Consider the following 13,279-nt stretch of genomic DNA (forward strand, 5'->3'; position numbering starts at 1 on the left):
CACGTGCCCCCCTTTTTTTTGTAAAAATAAATGTAACACAAACCTTACAGGATTGATCCCAGCCTTCCGGGGCCAGCAGCTCCTTTAGGCTCAGAGAGGAAGGTAGAAGGTTTTAAATCACCACGCGAGTTACTTTCACCTTCCACTGGAAATGGCTACAGCCCCCAGTCACCTAACTGCAGGAGAGTGCAGGACAGGCTCCAGGGACAAAGCCTGGCTGCAGCTATTCATTGGTCATACTGCCTGGTTCCTCCCTGACCTCTTCCTAAAGCAGACCCTCAGTAAACAGAGGACTAAGAAAAACTAATTACTACTCTCAACCCTCCTGGTAAGAGGAGCGGTCCCTGGATGTGGACCAAGAACCTGCACCCCAGAGGTGTTTTCCTGACTGGGTTCTATGAAGGGAGTGGGTGCAGGGGATAAATTTCTAAATGAAAATGGGAGCCACCAGTCCCCATCTGCAGCTACAACTTAAATTTAAGATCCTAAAGATGTGGTCAGTGTGGCAGGAGTTGGGAAAGTGTGCAGGAGGCGTAAACAGGCAGGGAGGAGTGTATTAGGGTAGGAGTCTGCCTGCTCGCCTCACTTCTTGACCTTGCCCTGAGCGGCCACAGCTTCCATAGCTTTTCGCATGATCTCTTCATCTCCCAGGAACTGCATGGGTTTAACAGGCTTCAAGTTCTTGTCCAATTCATAGACAATGGGAATGTCAGTTGGCAGGTTCAGCTCCATGATGGCCTCTTCTGAGAGCACCTCCAGATGCTTGACGATTCCCCTGAAGGCTGTTGCCATGGGCTGCAATCAGGACTCTTTTTCCATCCTTGATCTGGGGGACAATTTCTTCATTCCAGATGGGCAGTGCTCTGGCAATAGTGTCCTTGAGGCTCTCACAGGAGGATAGCTGATCATCAGTAAGGTCTGTGTACCTGTGATCCTTACTCATGTTGCTGTAGAGGCTCCATTGGAGGAGGTTGGACATAGTAAGATCACCTCCAGATCTTTACCTGCACCTCACCATGCCTAGCAGCAGTTTCTGCTTTATTGAGACCAGTCAGAACCCCGTAGTGTCGCTCATTGAGGCACCAGGTTCTGACCACTGGCAGCCACATCTGGTCAATGGCATCCAGGACTGTCCAGAGGGTCCAGATTGCTCTCACAAAGTGAAGCAGATATCAAATTCATAGCCAGCATCTCGCAATGCCTGTCTGCGAGCACCGGGCTCAGGTCGGAGTCATACCAGCTGCTGAAGCGTTTATCTAGGTTCCGGGTGCTCTCGCCATGCCGGATCAGCACTAGATGCCTATGTAGAGTTTTTTGAAGACTCATCTTTATTTCAGAAGAAGCCTTTCCTCTAGTTGCCCATTCAGCTATTTGGTCATCTGGTAATGAGAATTTTTCAGCCCCATCAAAAAGGAAGCTTGAGTCATACAAAGCCTGGGTCCTGGAACTGCTGAGAGCCATTTATGCAAGCTGGAGTTCAGAAAGGCTATGCTCAGGAGAATGCAACATTGACCAGAGCCCATAGTCCAGGAGCCCACGCCAGTACTTTGACTCAACTAAGTAGCCATCATCCAACTCTGAGCTGGTCTAAAGCTGAGAAATGGTAGTGCTCTGTTCAAAAGAGGGAGAGATGGATGGGAAGGAGGCACTAGAAAGGCACAAGGGCTAATTGTAATGGCCAAAGCCACCAGAAGGGAGAGCCACCTTGGACTCAGCCATTTTCTCTCCTGCCACATTAGCTGCAGTGAGGATCAAGAAGTGTAGGACCCTTTGCCATTACTATAGATCTCCAGGTAGGTTTTCCTAAGAAACCATAGTCTCTGGAAGCCTGGAAGAAATGGAGCCTCTCTGTGCTGAATTTCCAGGTGTTCTCTGAATGAGGTGCCCTCCAATCCCATTGTTTGCCCTCTCTGCCTGTTGTCATCATCAAGAACCTCAGACCATTGGGGAAGAATCCAAGGATACAAAGTGATGTAGGGGAAGGGAAAGCATTGGCCTTCTCTCCAGCTCAGGTGCACACCGAGATGTGTGGAAGCCTGGGATACATGCTTCAGCAGGCGCTGAATTCTGTCTGTCAGGTGAGGGTGCCAGTGATCAAGGGGAATTCAGTGAGAGGAGGAGGGTGCCTGGTCAGGCAGGTGGACTCTGGTCCTTAGGAACCACCCTCCAATTCTGTTTTCCTTCTGCTGTCTTGAGCCCTTCCCATCTCCCCCTTGTATTTCTTTCTCTCTGCTCCCTTCTACATCTTCCCTTCCCTCCCCTTTTCGCTGTGCCTCTCCTTTCCCATCACACACCTTGTAGATACTGGGGTGCCATGGGGATGGCTGTACGGGTGCGTAGCTTATCCTGCCTCGTGAAGCTTACATTGCAGAACAGACAACAGAAAACTGAGTGATCTATGATTGGCAGCTATGATAAAGTCAGGGAATGAAAACAATAATTCTACAGAAGGGGATTTTAATGGAAGCCTGGTTTAGAGTGGGGGGGGGTGCAGGAAGATCAGCATGGGCTGGGCATTTAACCTGGTGCTTAAAGGATGAGTCGTCAAGGAAAAAACAAAGTGGAGGGAGTCAGAGGTGAAAAGAATCACAGGTGGCTAGCAACCTGAAGGACTGTTGTCCCTGGGGGAGCAGAGTGACTGGGGCTCAGAGGACAGGGGACAGTGGGGGAGCTCAGAAGATTAGAGGGGCAGCAGGAGCCAGAATAGCAGGGATTTATGGTTTATCCCAAGTGTGTGTTGGGAAGCCAGGGAGCTGTTGGATGCCTCTTAGGCAGAGGATTGACATGATCCAGATTTACCTTTTTAAAAGATAAATCTGGCAGCTGTGAGTAAAATGGATTGGAGGGAAAGCTTTAGGCATCCCACAGTGATAGTTGAGCAGGAAGGTGATGGTGGGCAAGCTGATAGGCTATCTGAGGAGACAGAGTAAGCCTGAGAGAGTCATGCCCCTCTCTGTGGTGTGATAATATCTGGGAAGGGGTCTGCCCGATAGACCCCACTTACTGCACCTCTGTACCCCATGATCTCCTCAGTGTAGCAGCTGAATTTGAGACATCGCTGCTCCTGCAGGATTGCTGGGGCAGACTAAAGGAAAGGATATATCCCTGGTATTTGTATTGTTCCCAATAATCAATGGACATGGAAGGAACTGAAATTAGGCAGAAGCAGCTGGGCCTCTAGGTAAGTGCATACCTGATTTGTCAATTAGGTGACAGTATGTTTGTCATACCAGTGAGGCTCTCTGTAAACCTGTGTTTACCCACCCAACTCCAGGAGGCAAGAAGAACACAAGATTGGGGGAATTTTAGAACAAACATACATACTATATATTGGTTCCCAAGGGAGCCCCAAGAACATAAGTGATGGGAGATGTCATCCTGTAAATATGTTTCTCTTATTGGTTAATGTATAAAGCCCTGTTGGCCAGTAGGAAAGCAAAATAGGTGGGACTAGGATACAAGGAGGATTCTGGGAGATAGATGTAGTGGAAGATAGTCAAGATGTAAGGACTTGAGAGAAGAAGGTCCAGACCCGCTCTCTAGTAAGATAAGACCACGTGGAAATACTTAGATTGATAGAAATGGGTTAATATTTAAAACAGAGCTAGCCAATAAGAAACACTAGCATCAGGCCAACAGCTTTATATCTAATACAGCATCTCTGTGTGTTATTTGGGGCTGAAGCAGCTGTGGGACCAGAGTGGCAGAAAAACTGCTCGTAACACATAGGCAAAGTCCTAGGAACCCAGCATTGGGTAAGCATTGGTGCTGAGTCTCAGAGCCCCACCTCCCCTCTGCCAGGCCCCACCAATCCTGACAGGAAGACAGTTCTGTCCCCCTAACCATACATGGAGGCTCAGGAACAAGACGTCACACAAGTGGACTGAGTCCATCCCATTATAATCCACAGATCTTGACTTGCACATGTCTAGGATTTGTGGGTGAAAAATGTTCCAAATACAAGAGTCCCTTCCAATATCCCCAAGACTTTTGGTTGAACCCACACCTTAGTGCTCCCTGGGAGGAGCACTGCACTGGGAAGGAGAGTCTATTTCAAATCCAGATTTTCCCCATGAATAAATCTGAGGGAAAAGGAGATTCAGCTTCAAATTCAGATTTATAGCATGAGCATCTAAGTTGAGGGAGGGGCCCCACCTGACCTATCTGAATCCTACATACTATGGAACAGCAATATGAGCCTTGCTTTGGGGTGGTAGGACAGAAAAATCAAAGGGCATACAAATGGAAAAACAAACAAACTAGCAAGTAGCCCTCACCAAGTGTGCCGTGAGTCCTTCACAGAGCGCTTTACTGGGATTGTGGTGTGAAGAGACCTGGCTCAGAAGTCAGCGTTGGGTGTATGGGGAGGACGCTGCTGCCGCCAGCACATTAAGAAGCCAGGTCTGAGCCCACTCCAGTGACTGCTCTCCTATTATTCTTTTCTTTTCTGCCTTCGGCTCACAGTCTCCCAGGGTGCACTTGGGCAGAAAGCAGCCACACAACATTACAAATTCTTCCTCACCTGCTACATCTTTGTTTCCACCTTGTCACTTGGTTCTATGGGTCTGCTGCCTAAAACATGCTTGGGCTGTTCTGTGATCTTAATTAACACTCCCCCAGCTAGAGGAATCTTGCTTTTCTGCAGGATGCTCAGCCCTCCCTGCACTGGGCCAAAGCACAGCTAAGGACCTGCAGGATTCAGAATGTGCCTCCTTACTCACCTGCAACAGAATTCTGCTGCTCTCCTGGGACATCTTTGCTCCTCCGTGCCACCCAGGATACTGTGGCGGGTGGGTTGGAAGTCAAGACCTTCAGGACAAGCCTTGGAGGCACTGTGAAGGCAACAGAGGACTGGAGAGGACTGGGGGAACCTCAGAAACTCCAACCCCTACTTGGAGTATTTCCTCTGCTCAGTGACGCCCATCCCCGGTGCAGCTCGCTCACTTTTTGTCTCAGCATATGGGTTAAAATGTGTTAACTTAGTGCAATGAAAACATGTATTTGTTCATACCTTTATTCACTCATCCACTGTTAATTAGTACATATTCCAAGGGCCTAACCTATACCTGACATCATGTTGTCTATTGGGAATAAAAGGAACCTCAGACATTACTCTTGCCTGAAACCTTCATAGCCAAGTAAGAGAGGCAGTTTCGTACCTCTGTATGAAGCATAAATAGAAGGTACTTTAAATTGGGGGCTAGGGGACATCTTTAAGAGAGAGAAGATTTGCCTCTCTGTTGCTGGGCAAACTTTTCTCTGTAGCCCAGCATCTAGCCAAATGTCACCTGGCTGGAAGGATGGAAGGACTTCTCAATGCCCCCACCCCAGGCTCTAACCCTCAGCAATTCCAAAAGAAGGGTGGAACCAGTTTGCCAGGTGTGAGAGCTGGATTCTAAAGTGTTCAATGGAAGTGAAATAAATTGGAAACTACTGTTCCCATTGTCCTCCTGGAGTGACTCGGGAGTTGGCTTTTATTCTTCCTTCTGCTGGCCAAATCAGCTCCTGCTCCCTCCCAATCTGGCCCCTGGGTCCCCTGCCTGATGGCAAATATTTCTGCCCTGGAACAGCTCATTGGTGGGAGTCAAGAAGACTAATAACATCGCCTGACAGTCTTTCATGGTTTTTCCTAAATGTGTCTTCTTACACACACACACACACACACACACACATGACACACATGACACACACACACATCACACACACACACACACACACACACACACGACACACCTTTAATAAAAATATGGATTTTGACAGAGCCCACGAGCTGGAAATCAATGACAGTCTCATGGCTGTTAATGTAATACCTTCCTGCCAGCCAATTACTCACAGGGGAGTGGACAGCCTATTTCAGAAGCCTATGAGAGCATCCTGGGAAAGGATGTAGGGGTGAGTATAGACACATCTCAAGGCTGCTGGGAAAGCAGTCTGGGCAGCATGAAGGTAAAGAGGCAGTGAACACTGAGTCCTAGGCCTGGTGTGGAATGGAGGGTTTTCATGATTAGTGTTGGTGTTGGACTGGTCTTAATTATTTCAGCATCATTAAGTGTTAAGTCCAGTGTCCCTCATGGAAAACAGAAATATACATTATGGTCATCCATCTCTGAATCATCACAGTCAGTTATAAACTTCAGTTTCCAGCACATGGAATAATCCTAGTGTGGCTGCACAAAGCATGTTGATTATGTGGGATCCCTCCTTAGCTCATTAAAGCAGTCCCCAATGTTGTTCTCGTTAAAGCTTGTATTGCTCCATTGGTTGCTGAACACCCTGAGACCAATAAAAGCTGCTATCTTTAAAAGTTCTCTGTAATTTCAGTTTTCTAGGAGTCAGACCAGGAACCTCCACTTCTTCCTTTCTTTATTTTGGAGGTAGACCAAGGACCGGGGTTCCTCAGCAAGCATGGCGTTTTGTTCTCAGAGATATAAAGAGCAGTCTCTCCTGAGTGCTCTCCTTGGCAGAGATGCACATCTTCACATGCAGACTGTAACTAGGGCTCACACAGCCATACCAACAGACACAGAAGGTAACTGTTGCCTGGGGTGAGATGATAAATATGAATTAGATCTGTATAAGCCACAAGATCAGTTATGAGAACATGCTGCCAAACCAGTCTCCAGATGTTGGTGTTGGGTTTCTTCTGCTGGGGGTTCTGAATCCATTTGGGTTTTCAGGGCTCTCTCTCTCTCTCTCTCTTTCTCTCTCTCCCTTCTCTCTCTCTCTCTTCTGTTTGTGTGTGTGTGTGTGTGTGTGTGTGTGTGTGTGTGTAAGCTCTTGTGACTGTGCATGGGCATGTTTGCACATACATGTTCATGCATGCATGTGCATGTCTGAGAGCATGCATGTGTGCAAGTGTGTGTGCATGTGCATGTGTATTGGAGTTCAGAACAATCACTACCCCAAGATTATGAGATGATAGTTCTAGGCTGGGTCTACCTCCATCTAGTTACCAGGTTTTAGAAAAGTCATTATTCCCCTTCAGGTCTTCTTATCCCACCTATGGCATGAACAGGGTTTGGGGAGAATTTTTTCACACTGAGGCTCCCTCTGTAAAGCCTGACTCCAAAAGCCTTGTGGGGGAGGGGGGACTTTGACAAAGATACCAGGTGGGCTGCATGGGGACCTCCTCCCATCCTGAAGCACTTTCAGCTTGTTACTTCAGTAGGTTGTTTGGTACCCACCCTCCTGAATCTCTCAGACTACTTTGCCTGCATCCTCTCTCTGCATCTATTTACCTGAGGACCCTAAATTACACCATCCTTTATGTAGATGGCTTGATTTCTGGTCGAAGACTTCTGGATTCTGGTGTATTACATTCCAACTATTTATCACATCATTGTTTCACACATTGACCTGGCTGCTCTATGAGGCTCAAAGAGGACAATAAGATGGTCTGCTTTGAAAAGATAAAGAGAAGCAAGAAGGCAATGCTGTCAAGACTCCTAAAGAGTCAGGCAAGGATCGCACCACCAGGCTGAAGACAGGCATGATCATTTGCTTTTCCTCTTCCCTTCCTGACCCTACTGCCCCTCCTGCTTGTTAGTCCGCCTTGTCTTTACTGTGGTAAATACTCAAGAAAACAGACTAAAGGAGGCAAAGGAGGACAGATTTAGGCTCATGGTTTTGGAGATATCTGTCCATAGTCTGTTGGTTCTGTTGTCTCTGGACTTGGAAGGAAGCAGAAACATGCAGCAGTGTGATAGGGCAGAAATGATTATCTCAGGGTGTAAGGAGTACGGTTTTTCCTCCCGCCGCTGGTCCTGCTGCTGCACCAGCCCCAAATAACACACAGAGACTCTGTATTTGACATTATGCTGTTGGCCAGGTGCTAGTTTCTTATCGGCTAGCTCTGTCTTAATTATTAACCCATTTCTATGTATTTCCACGTGGTCTTACCGAGAGCGGAGGAATGGCGGTTCTGTTCTCTCCAGGCTCTCCATCCTGACTCCTCCTTACTACTTCCTATTTCCTCCTTGTCTCCTAGTCCCTCCTATCTTCCTTTCCTATTGGCCAACAGTGCTTTATTATTAACCAGTATGAGAAACATATATACATAATGGCATCTCTCTTCATCAGGGCAGCAGGGAAGAAGGGAAAGAGGGAAGGGAAGGAGAAGAAGGATTGGGAGGGGAAGAGGTGTGGGGAGAATCTATGACAAGAAAGAAGTGGAGAGGAGGAGGAAGAGTGAGGGAGAGGCAGGAGAGGAAGGGAGGAAGGGAGGGGAGAGAAGAGTTGAGAAGACAAAAGGTGAGATGGGGGCCAGGCATGTCTTCCCAGGCACACCCCTGGTGACTCATTCCCTTCAATAGGTAGGCACCATCTCCTGTTTTCCACTGCCTCTCAAAGGAGTGCTATCAGATAGGGACTAAGCAGAAGTGGGGATAAGTGCTAGCACTTCCTCTTTACAGAGAGCTCCAACAGGAGATTTCATGATACACTCATCTGGTGGTTTTGGCTTCAGACCACTGCAGGACTTGCTTTGCCTGGTTTACCACTGGGTTTTCTGTGTAGCTACGGACATATCTGTTTTCAGGCCACTTCCTCAGACACTGCCTGCAGCCTGCAGGGCCTGGATCCCCTCCTGGAGGCTAGTCATCCAACTGGCTTCCTTTTCCTGTCTATAGTACTACATTTCCTAGAAGCTCCTGCAACCAGGTAGGGCCATGTGACTGGACTCTGGCAGAGTGCCTTAAGCCACTTTGAGGTCTGGCCACAAACCTGTCCTTTATGGCCCTCTCTCTTCCTGGAAGTCTGCTGCCATTGGCAGATCTGTTACCAGCCTGGATTCCTGAGCGATCTTCTAGACCCCATTCCACCCTTAATAATGCCAAATGGAGGTCATGGAATATGGGGGTAATGACATCTACTGGGTTAAATGACTGAGGCTTGGAGTTCATCATTTAGAGCAGTTAGCTCTGTACTTTAATGTGTAACCCATGTGGAAAGGGCAAGAGGAAAAATCTAGAATCCAATTCCTGATTCTTCCTATGGGACACAACCCCATCAGAGAACGAGGGTCCACATCTGGGTTTAGATGTATGCCTGGCTCCTCATCTGCTCACCTGTCTCTATATTTCTTTCTTTTCTCTTGCTATTTCTCTTCGTCTGACCCCTCATCTGACCAGTCTTAGGCAGAGGAGAGGAGCTAGTGCCTGTGATGACAGTGCAGAGAGTGTCCCTCCTTCCACTGGGTGGCCACTGTGTGGACTGCCCTGCACCTGATTCTGCCTTTATGTTAGGATCAGACCCTTCTGTGCCCTGCTCAATCAGATATGCCCTGGAGGTAGGGTCAGGCTCATCAGCCTAGGAAGAGAGGAGAGATTGGCTGACAGCTCTCCTTCTGCTCTTGGATTCATAGGAAACCTCAAACAAACAGCCCCACCCCACCCCCATCTCCATTGCCATCCACTGTTCATACCACCACCTTCCTGACTCCAGGTGCACACTCACCGGGCCCCCTGTGGATATATGGTGTCCCTGTTGTCATGACAACCAGCCAGAGAGACTGATGGCAAGTGGAACTTCATCCCTGCTGTGAGGGCAGAGAACAGCAGGGCCCACGGGGGAGGGGAACATTCTGAAGTGGGGAAATGCAGAGGCAGGAGGAAGGCTGGCATGGGATTTCTGCACATTGTGCTCATACTCTGTTTTCTTTGTATCCTGTTCTGCAGAACTGGCCTTCCTCTCTGAACACAAGGATTGAAGAGTGGGCTCTTGGGGAGGGGAGTGGGACAGCATTGAGGGGAACATAAGGGAGTAGGTGAGCAACATTTAACAGGTGTTTTCCAAACCCTGGTTTAGTCTTTACAGCTAGGGTGATTGCAGAATGTCAAAGGGATCCCATACCCAGGCAGAGAAACTTGCAAAGGCACTGACAGGGAAGATACCATGTGGGAAAAGGTGACACAGAGAGAGAGAGAGAGATCTCTGGGCAGGAGGTGAAGTTCCCAGAGGGTCTTAGATTCCCAGGGCCTTTGGGACAATTCCCTCGGAAGGCTATGAATTGTATGCTTGAGATTCACATGCAGAGCTCAGAGGGCAGCAAGGTGGGGAAAGGCAGGTACAGAAGTGCTGGAGACGGGTCCTAAGGCTGGGACAAGGTGAAGATGCTGAGTCCTGGTGAAGCTCAAAAGAGGATCCCACTGGGAGAGAAGAGAAAAGGAAGGGGAGAGCTGGGTTTTAGCATCTAGATAAAATAGCAGAAAATGGGGAGGGATGGGAGTCTGAGCTGTCTTTTCTGGCAGAGTGATGGAGGAAGAGAGAGGAAACCATTAAAGAAACACATCCAAGCTTTCTGCATGGGCTGTGAGCCTCCCAAGGATGGGCACTGATTTCTTCTCCTGTCTTATTTGTGACTCTGGGAAGAGTATTTGACTTGATAGCAACACTGGCTCAGGTTCCATTCTGTGCTGATGTACCCTGCTGTGTGGCCTCAGGCAAATGTCTGTGATTCTCTCAGTCGCATGCTACTCTCCACCTACTGGATGTCAGCAAGAGATGTGGGTGCTTGTGCTCAGAGCTGTGAACTCTAGACCTTGTAGCTTGCAGAACCACAGTGACCCATCAGTCTGGAGAATTCTTGAGAATAAGGCAGCCTCTCCCTACTTTGAGATCATCCTGCCTCTCATCAGTGCCCCTCATTAGTCTCTTCTTTGTTCTTCCCAGCTAGCTGTGGACCATGCATCTTTGGGGATGGAGAGATGGTGATTGATGACAATGATTCCAGGAGAGCCTGGAAAAGGGCCCCTCCTTTCATGCCTTGTTACTATTTTGTTTCTGGCAGACATGTCCCTTGCAAGCATAGTTTCCCCTAGTTATAAACTTAATTCCACTCACACTGAATTTTCATCCATGTTACTGAACCATCTCAAAGGAGAGTTTTCCTCATTGTCATACTGCCCCACCCCCAGTAAACAAAACAGATATCAAGGCTCCCATTATAAAAATGAGGATGCTGTTCTGGCTTATTTCTATCTCTGTGAAGCAAAGCAAGGAAACCGAGTGATTATTGTGTGTCTATCTGCTCTAATGTTCTGTGCCTGGATGGTACACATACATACACACACACACGCACGCGCGTGCACACACACACGCGCGCATGCACACACACACACACACACACACACACACACACACACACACACAATGAGATATCCACCCTTCTTGCACCTGTTGTACTGACCATGTTCTCTTCACTTGGGCATGGTAAAACGGGTGTGGACATGACACTGGTGTTGGGGGAAGGCTAGGTCTGGGATTCCGGAACCCAGCTCATTCTCTCTTGGTTTTGGTCAGGTCATGGAGAGCAGCCCGGGCGTGGATCCTTGGAGTGGGAACTTACAGGTCATTGGTTTCTTGTGTGAGTGACGTCTCCCCAAATAAAATATAATAACTCATATTATAACTTTGTCCCGTGTATCATAACCTATGCATTGATACAACCCCCCCACACACACACACAGTACATAGGCACAGCTCATGGTGCATTTTAAGGAAAATGCAAATGGTTTCCCTAGAAATATCCCTTCATGCCCTACTAGGTATGTCTTAGCCTTCCAGGCAAAGTACTGGGGAGGGATCAGATTGGATAATTCTCAAAATCACTGACATTAAGTTCTCTAAATTCTGACATTTTCTTCTTCCTTGTCCTGGAGGCTCTGAGCTCTCCCACAGTCCAGCATTGGTATTTATCCAATACTGAGGTTTCAGGACCCATAGAAGACTAAGCATGCAGGAAGAGATAAGAGGTGTGAAGTCTGTGAGCCAGCTGCAAAGGAAAAAAGAAAATGGAAACACACACCATGTGAAAAACCATATTTGCTTCATGTCCCTGGATTATTTTCTTTGAAATCCTCTTTGGTCACCAGCCCATTGCATATTCACACATTGTCCTTGCCTGAGAGACACACCTTAAAGAAATGTCACCCTTCTATTGAGGACCTTCAAGGTCTGACTGAGACAGAATGAACCCAAGCTCAATCCTCAATCCAGAGAACTTCAGGCAAGCCCTCCTGTCTGTCGTCATGGTCATAGAACTCAGAAGGTGAGAGTAGAATGGGGGAATTACAGGGGTGGGATCTTGGGGTAAGACTGTAAGAATGTTCATTAAGATACGATCTCACCATAGCACTCAGATCAATATGCAATCAGGATAAAATCTCATATAACCAGACACAGTAGGCTCAATGCCACTAATAGTCATTTCTCTTTTCTTGTAACTTGTGACAGCATCTGTTGAAATACAAGTGGTTCTGGTGGACAATGGGCCCACAGATTACCATGCTTTTTCCACTTTAACCCCTCAGGGTGGCTTCATTAATTAGGATGTCTTAAGCTGTATCATAGAATCTTGAGGCAAGTAGGACAGAGGAAAAGCTGTGGAGAAAGAAGATTTGCAAATCAGTTCACACATTTGAGGTTTTGAGGAAGAAGTAGCGGGGATAAATCATGGAAAGCAACATGAAGATGACAAGCAGTGGGCAGAATCACACAGAGATGAGCCAGGAGGTGGAGCTCCCAAAGGGGTCGTTCCTCTTCGCCTCTGTGTGGTCTTCTGGCTTTCCCTTCTTCTCTCTGCACCTATGTTTTCTCACCCATAAAGTGAGGTGCCAGACAACAAAGCTGCACCCTCTGATTCTGATTCCAGCCAGGAACAGGATAAGAATTATCCCCACTATTACTAGAACCATAGCAATAAAGATGTAGTTTGTATTTGCACAGAACTTTCTAGTTAGTTAAACTGGCTTATACTCATTATCCCACCTGGTTTCTATGGAAAAGGCAAAGTCATGTCTACAGAAGGGAGGGACTGTCTCACAAAGCAGGGACATGTGTTCTGTCTAGTGGACTGGAATCGTCTCGTGTTCTCAGGTAATTGTTAGTCCCAAACACCTGTTGACAGGTTAAACAGTATGAGCCAGTGTGCCTCAGGGGTTTAGGAGAAAGAGTATTAGAGCTTACAATAAAGGACAAAAACTCTCTAACCACCTATAGAAGTATTTCTTTAAGCCAGCCACCATGCCTCCCTCCCTGGTCAACTAACCCATGAGCATCCTTCAAAGACTTGTGAGATGTCTTTGGGGACAATGCTAATAACAGAGGGGCATGTCTGCAGTGATTTGGTCCTGGGGAACACATGTATTTGCTAGGTAGATGGGAATAAGTAGAATCTACATTTGCTAATCTTGTCATTGAACCTCTGGCTGTGTCTATCTGGTCCTTCCAATTCCACTGCAGGCAGAATTATCTCATCCATAGCCACCTATAGAATTCTAAC

General features: G+C 47.5%; 1 pseudogene; it reads right to left on the reverse strand.

The window, feature by feature from the left end:
- Positions 1 to 563: 563 nt before the first annotated feature.
- LOC127219700 (phosphoglycerate mutase 1-like) lies at positions 564 to 4,924 on the reverse strand (annotated as a pseudogene).
- Between the last annotated feature and the right edge of the window lie 8,355 nt (positions 4,925 to 13,279).

Source organism: Phodopus roborovskii, unplaced genomic scaffold (assembly GCF_943737965.1).
Source record: "Phodopus roborovskii unplaced genomic scaffold, PHOROB, whole genome shotgun sequence".
NCBI classification, from domain to species: domain Eukaryota; kingdom Metazoa; phylum Chordata; class Mammalia; order Rodentia; family Cricetidae; genus Phodopus; species Phodopus roborovskii.